Consider the following 7,785-nt stretch of genomic DNA (forward strand, 5'->3'; position numbering starts at 1 on the left):
CAGCTCTGATACCACATGAGACGACCCGTCATAATCCACAAGGATGAATACAATAACATATGATTACATTGAGAGGTATTTGACCTCTATATGATACATTTTACAAACATTGCATTCGTTTTGAAAAGACAAACTTTCATTTCATTGTAAGTTGACAGGCATGTATACCATTTCATAATATCCAACTATAAATGACCTAATCTGTCATTTACTTAATAATAATCTTCATTGAACTCAACGACTTGAATGCAACGTCTTTTGAAATATGCCACGAATGACTCCAAGTAATATCTTTAAAATGAGCAAATGCACGGTGGAAGATTTCTTTAATACCTGAGAATATACATGCTTTAAAGTGTCAACCAAAAGGTTGGTGAGTTCATTAGTTTATCATCAATATTCATTTCCATCAAGATTTTCATTTTCATTTCTCATAAATATACGTCTCATATCAGGCATTTCGCACTGCATAGAGATAAAAATCATTCATATGGTGAACACCTGGTAACCGATCTTAACAAGATGCATATAGAATATCCCCATCATTCCGGGACAACCTTCGGACATGATAAATTCAAAGTACTAAAGCATCCGGTACTTTGGATGGGGCTTGTTGGGCCCAATAGATCTATCTTTAGGTTTCGCGTCAATTAGGGTGTCTGTTCCCTAATTCTTAGATTACCAGACTAAAAAGGGGCATATTCGGTTTAATAATCCAGCCATAGAATGTAGTTTCGATTACTTGTATCTATTTCGTAAAATATTTATAAAATCAGCTCATGTATTCTCAGTCCCAAAAATATATATTGCAAAAGCATTTAAAAAGGGAGCAAATGAAACTCACAATACTGTATTTTGTAGTAAAAATACATATGACGGCACTGAACAAGTGTAGGGTTGGTCTCGGATTCACGAACCTATATTAAGTATATATATATATATATTTATATAATTGTCAATGTCTGTCTAACAATTAAGGTCGAGTCATAGTGTACCACAATCCTAATGCTCGAGATTATCATGCAAAAGTCAACAAAAGTCAATCTGACTAAAAATGATTCTCCAAAATTTATACGTGTTTATTATATCACTTAAATATAGTCGTTTTATATATATTTAAATATATTTATCAGATTTTATTAAAGTAAATAATAAAAGTCATTTATTAATAAAAATTTATATTAAAATATATATATATGATAAAAAGATACTTTTATATATCTTAAATAATAAAATTTATAAAGTTCACTTAATATCGTAAAATTATAGTGGTATTTATTATTAATGTAATTTTATTACATGTGATGAAAATATATTTGTATCACATATTTAAATACTATAGATAATAATAATAATAATGAATTAAAAGTTGTATTATTTTGAAATAATAATAATTATTATTATTTTACTAATAATAATAACAATAATTATATTTACTAATAATGATATTAGTTATGATAAAATGATAATTCTAATCATGATAGTTTTAATAATAATGATACTAATAATAATAATTATAATTTATAATACTAATACTAATAATAATAATAATAATAATAATAATAATAATAATAATAATAATAATAATAATAATAATAATAATGATAATATTAATAATAACTTTAATGATAATAACGATAGTAATAATAGCAATAACAATTTTTAATGATAATACCTATAACGATATTGATGATGATAATAATAATAATAATAATAATAATAATAATAATAATAATAATAATAATAATAATAATAATAATAATAATAATAATTAGATAATAATTATAACGACGATAATAACGACGATAGTAATAATAATCATTTTAACAATAATAACACTAAAATTAATAATAATTCAGTTGACTATATCTTTTAAAACGATCATCGAAACCATACGCTTTCAAAATGAAAAGTTATCAATTTTTCGCCAGTTTTTCAACGACATGCATATCATATACCTTATCTTAATCGCATATGTATCAAATTCGTGATTTATCATAACTATCTAACGATAAAAAATTAAACATACAAGCATGCATAATCATATATACTCGAGCACTAGTCAGTGATACACTATTAACATATAAAAAATTAAGTTATGAGTGCTCACGTATCAATATTGTGATTCAATATTGCAGAAAAGTACGTAGACACAACGGAGATGATAAACACTAGTTTGACCTCATGAGCATACCCCCAAATCATACCCATAACCTCCTTAGCTATAACCCATAATTTCCTTAGCTCCTTCCCGTTCAAAAACATGTTTTGAAATAACTCGCTCATGACCTCATCGTAGTATTTTATGTATAATACTACTAATAATAATAACTCTAATAATAATACGATTAATAATAATATTAATCTTAATAATAATAATAATAACAATAATAATAATAATAATAATAATAATAATAATATAAATAATAATAATAATATTACGGAGGATGTGAATAGAATGAATCAGAAACACACTCGAATTTGATTTATAGGCAATATATCCCACCTATCCCCTCCATGCGATCGCATGGGGTCTGAGTTTCATGGCCATGCGATCGCGTGGCCTTCTTTCCCACTACAACACGTTTTAGATCTCAATTGAAACTTTATTTATATTATTTAATATATAATATATTTAATCTTTAGAATTAATTAAATATTATATTATATTCTCGTGCATAGTTGATTTGTAATTTTAGTACCGATGAATTGTACGTTGACACCTGACTTACGTTCCGATTTCAGTTTCTCGAACGCATTTTCGTACGCTTAGAAAATTGGTACTTTATGTTTCTTGTATTGTACCTTTATACATGACAAGACTCAAATCAATGAAAAACTATCTCACTCAAAGTGTAACTTATTCATTTGAGTGTTTTGGTCATTTGCTTCTATAAATCGACGTCTCGTTATATAATAATATTATTTTAAATCAAAACGTTTTATGACTACGTTATTATTATATCTCGTTATATTGTAAAGTATATATATATATATATATATATATATATATATATATATATATATATATATATATATATATTTATCTCAAAATATAAGTTTGAAATATTTATTTAATAATATAATATTTAGTTTTTCAAAAGTAATTATATTTCAAAGTTTTAATATAAATTAAAATCGTTTAAACAATAGATATTATTATAACACCTAACGTTTACGCTCTAAAACTTAATTTAATATAATTCAATTATGCGTTAATGTTTATTTTAACTCCTCAAACGTTTTAACTAACATATCTAAAAATCAAACGAATCAAATAAACAAGTGTTACTACTATCTACTTAACTAATTTGAAATTATATATATATTCAATAATTATAAACACGTTTTAAATACACGTTGCAAGTTATTTATATATTCAACAACTAATATTCTAATTCATGTTATTTAAACAAGGACATTTTAATAATCAAGTTCCATTATATCGAAAAATGTTTTCGTACACTTGTAACTAAATTAGTTGATTATTATGAAATTTAGTCTTTCACTAACTTTTGTCTAACCTTCATCAATTGACACATTTGTTCTTACATGTAAGTCACTTTACCATTTATTCCGAATACCGTTAAAAAGAATAGATTTCTTAAATCATAGTGGACCTCATAACAGAGACTCGTATTCATAATTCAATGTATCTGATAATTCAATCATTTGGAATTATCTTTTAACTTTGTAAGTAAATATATCCATTAGGTATTCAAACGAAGATGTTTAATGTACGGTGACATATACCCTAAACATTTATTAACGTTCTCTAGTTATAATATATATATATATATATATATATATATATATATATATATATATATATATATATATATATATATATATATATATATATATATACACACACACACATTTATGCACAAAACAAGTTACATATATTGGTTCGTGAATCGTCGGGGTTCGGTCGAGGTTAATGAATGTATGAACATAGTTTAAAATTTTTGAGATTCAACTTAGCAAACTTTGCTTATCGTGTCGGAATAATATAAAGATGAAGTTTAAATTTGGTCGAAAATTTTCGGGTTGTCACATTATTATACTTGGTCATATGTTCTTACAAATAGGCATAGCGCTGATACATCTAGATCTTATTACCAAAGTCTAGGGCAAAAATGTCTGACCAAAGATAACAGGGTAATGATATCATATCTCAGCCTCTTGAGGCAAATATGGGGATAGGATATGAGGATAATGTTGCTGCTCAGACTTCTGAAGGTCTTTAACGAAGATTTTATGATGAAATTTTTGAAAATGGACAAGATAGCTAAAATGACCCATACGATGTAGAAAATGCACCCCACCAACAGGTTCGTAGAATGTTTGTTTTACTTCTCTTGATAAGAATCTTTTTCAATGTTATTGTGTATGTGTTATTAATAAATCTAATTTTGTAACATAATTAATATATGTGATAGCTTCGTAGCCTTACATCTACAGACTACAAATACTCAAGTGGCATTTTTCACCTGAATGGATTAATAGGAATATCAACATTTATACAGTATATGATTGAAGAACAAATTATCATCTCTGACTTAACTTGATATTAAGGATTACTTTCTTTTGTGTTTTTCAGTTATTCTTTTTTTAGGTATATAAAAAAGGGTGATTTCCACTTTCACCACATCTACTGTGGGAATGCTACTCGAAATTAAGGGTTGCTTTCATCTATGCGTTATTTTCATGATGGCTAATAATGGTATGTAGTATGCTGACTGTTTCTTATTATCATCTTATCTTATTATCACTTAAAAGAAATTATCTTCATTTTCAGCTAATTGATGTGTAGCCAACTTAGTCAACGGAAAATATAAAGTATACTGCACATGGGTTCCTTGCATGATATACTACATGGTAAAAAAACTCATATCTCCCTTCCTTTTTTACCCTTTACTTGGTCAAATCCCATGATTCTAAGGGATGGTTTATCGCCAGGTAGACACAAAGGTATGGACAAATGATCAGCATTGGAGTTGATTCATCGGAAATTGTATGAGCCAATAGAAACAAAGGTATGCATAAATGATTTTTTTTTTTCAAAGAAACTAAACACTTCAAAAGTTGTTTTTTTTTTTTTTTTTTTTTTTTTTTTTTTTTTTTAATTTGGGTTTAGTAAATGACTCATTGATGGACATGAGCACGAAGAAGATGATAAACAACTTTTAGATTCAAATCGTAATTAAGTACATCAATTGCCATTGCTATTTGGGTAGTGGCATGATAAATGTACATAATTGCGGGTTTTGTAACTAATTTGTTGCTTAAGATACTACCATAACCTTTCTTGAAATTGTTCGAACTCAACGCACAATACAATGACATATCTTTCAAACTAAAAGGTAGAACTATTTTCATTTGTTAAGTTACTTCCATATTATTTATATGATACGATGTAATTGTATGTTCATAGTATGATAGTTTTGATTTGGTTTGTTTTTCATGGGGTATTTATGGGCGCTTAGGTTCTTCTACAAGATATTTGACAATTCAATGGGAGGTGGATAATTAGCCGGTTCCTTAAATTTAGCTAATTTATTTGGCGTAAAGAGCAGTGAAGAAAGCAATCTATTAAAGACATTGATATTGAATTATTGCTTATTGATTAGTGATAGTTGACTTAATGGGTTGTGTTTTTATTAGTTATTACAGTAGTATAACTTAAATGCTCGCATGATAGGATCGTCAAGTACATATCTTTTTGTAAGCAGCTATATTTGTATATTTTGTTATAGAAAGACAATACATACAATATGTCTATTATATTATAATTTTATATTGTATCACACTTTAACAGTTTTTCATGTTTGTACATATTTTAAAAATAATAATATGTGTTTTTATAGTCATTAATTTGTTTATAATCTTTATATTGTTTTTTTTTATAAAAACCCGTGAATTCACGGGTCTTTAACTAGTTAATGATAATTTGATATAGTTGAAAATTTTCACTTTGACGTATGAGGACTTGTAGAGTATTTCGTGACCGTTGACCTTTTGTGTGATCACCTTAAAGTATATTATTAATATTAACGAGGTTTGTGCTTAAGATCTAATGAAGATAATATAATTACATCATCACCTAGATCATATTGTGAATTTTATGTTGTAGTTCATGTAGTAGTAGTCTGTTTCTCTTAGCGAGAGATTAGGAGTTCGACTCTCAAGGGATGCAACATTGCACACAAGTTTGCCCCTTAGCCCTTAAATTTCATCCAAGGGTGTCTTCCGCACATTGCGTTGCGGGGGGCAATGGGGAGAGGGGTTCAACGCTCATGCCCTTAGATTGGGCCGAGTTTCCTCCTAGGCAGTAGTTGGGGGTGGGTTATGCAACTACAGGAGATGAACGCGTGGATGGTTTAGTCCCACTAGATAATCACGAACTACTATTTAAATAAAAGATCATATTGTGATAGTTAAACTCTTTTTATATAAGTTCATCATACCACATCATTCAAATATAACAAATATTATGAGAGCAAAGTTGTTACTACAAATTAACGTAGTCACATAAGAACATTTTATTTTCATCATTCTAAAATATGTCTTAGGGGTTTATTGTTCAATCTTATTTGCAAGTACTCTTATAATAGCTGGTTCAATAGTTGCTAGATTTTTGAAGGTTTCTTCATATCTAACCTTGAGACAAGCATCGCAGTTATTACCCACAAACGTTTCTTCACCTCCATATTACTTGTTAGATTCCAACATACTTGTAATCTTTATATTTAGATGCTATGTAAAAGATATTTCAATGCTACATATCCAGTAAAAAGTATTTCATATTAAGTGTTACACCGTACAACTTTATCCGCTTATTTCTTGTTCATCATCTTAACATAATTATTTCAATTAATGGGTACAACAAACTACCTTTACATGTAGGTATACTATTAACAGTAATTTCAAGCCATTAGATTGCACAACTTTAATGTAAAATATACAAAATTATCGAATAATAGAGGGCGAGACTAAAATCAACAAAATACGATCGAGATTAAATACAATAGATTATAGGGTGTTGATTCGTACACCACTAAAATTCTACATACACCGCTAAATATACTTTAAACTATTGTACTGTACTTTAAATATACAACATGTTTTAGTGGTGTACAGAGAATTTTTGTCGGTGTATGAATCACTCCCCATAAATTATTGACAAATAAAAATTAAGAACTATAAAATGCATATAACCATGAGTGTGGTGGTTGAATGGTTATTGTGACGATCGCTCCAAATCCATATGGACGAACACGTCATTCATCGATTTCATTGCGAGGTATTTGACCTCTATATGATACGTTTTGTAAACATTGCATTCTTTTGAAAATGCACACCATAAATGAATATTTAAATCAAAGGTTTTCGACATCTGATGATTTCTACATATAGACAATCACCGTAAATAATAGTTTACAATAGTACTTTCATTGACAATGCAGTCAAAATAAGATACATGGTGATGATTTGGTGAATGCAACGTTTCCTTGATAAATATGCCATGTAAGACTCCATGCACATAGCTTGTCTAACATATAAGCAAACAGCGGAAGACTTCTAGGAACCTGAGAATAAACATGCTAACAAGTGTCAACACAAAGGTTGGTGAGTTCATAGTTTTAATGTTGCGCATAATCTGTATATAAAGGTGGATCACAAGATTTCAGTTGTTCAATCCAGAAACGTTTATCAAAATATTCTACGAAATTGAGCACCCTGGTAACTAAACTTTAACGTTTATATAATTTGTACCCTTTG

General features: G+C 28.0%; 1 long non-coding RNA gene across 1 annotated transcript; it reads left to right on the forward strand.

Moving 5' to 3' along the window:
• Positions 1–4,731: 4,731 nt before the first annotated feature.
• LOC139867652 (uncharacterized) lies at positions 4,732–5,805 on the forward strand. The gene is made up of 3 exons (XR_011765905.1): positions 4,732–4,881; positions 4,963–5,039; positions 5,490–5,805. It is a non-coding gene; the product is annotated as an uncharacterized lncRNA (long non-coding RNA).
• Positions 5,806–7,785: the final 1,980 nt, after the last annotated feature.

The sequence above is a fragment of the Rutidosis leptorrhynchoides genome, chromosome 9, assembly GCF_046630445.1.
Source record: "Rutidosis leptorrhynchoides isolate AG116_Rl617_1_P2 chromosome 9, CSIRO_AGI_Rlap_v1, whole genome shotgun sequence".
Classification (NCBI taxonomy): Eukaryota; Viridiplantae; Streptophyta; class Magnoliopsida; order Asterales; family Asteraceae; genus Rutidosis; species Rutidosis leptorrhynchoides.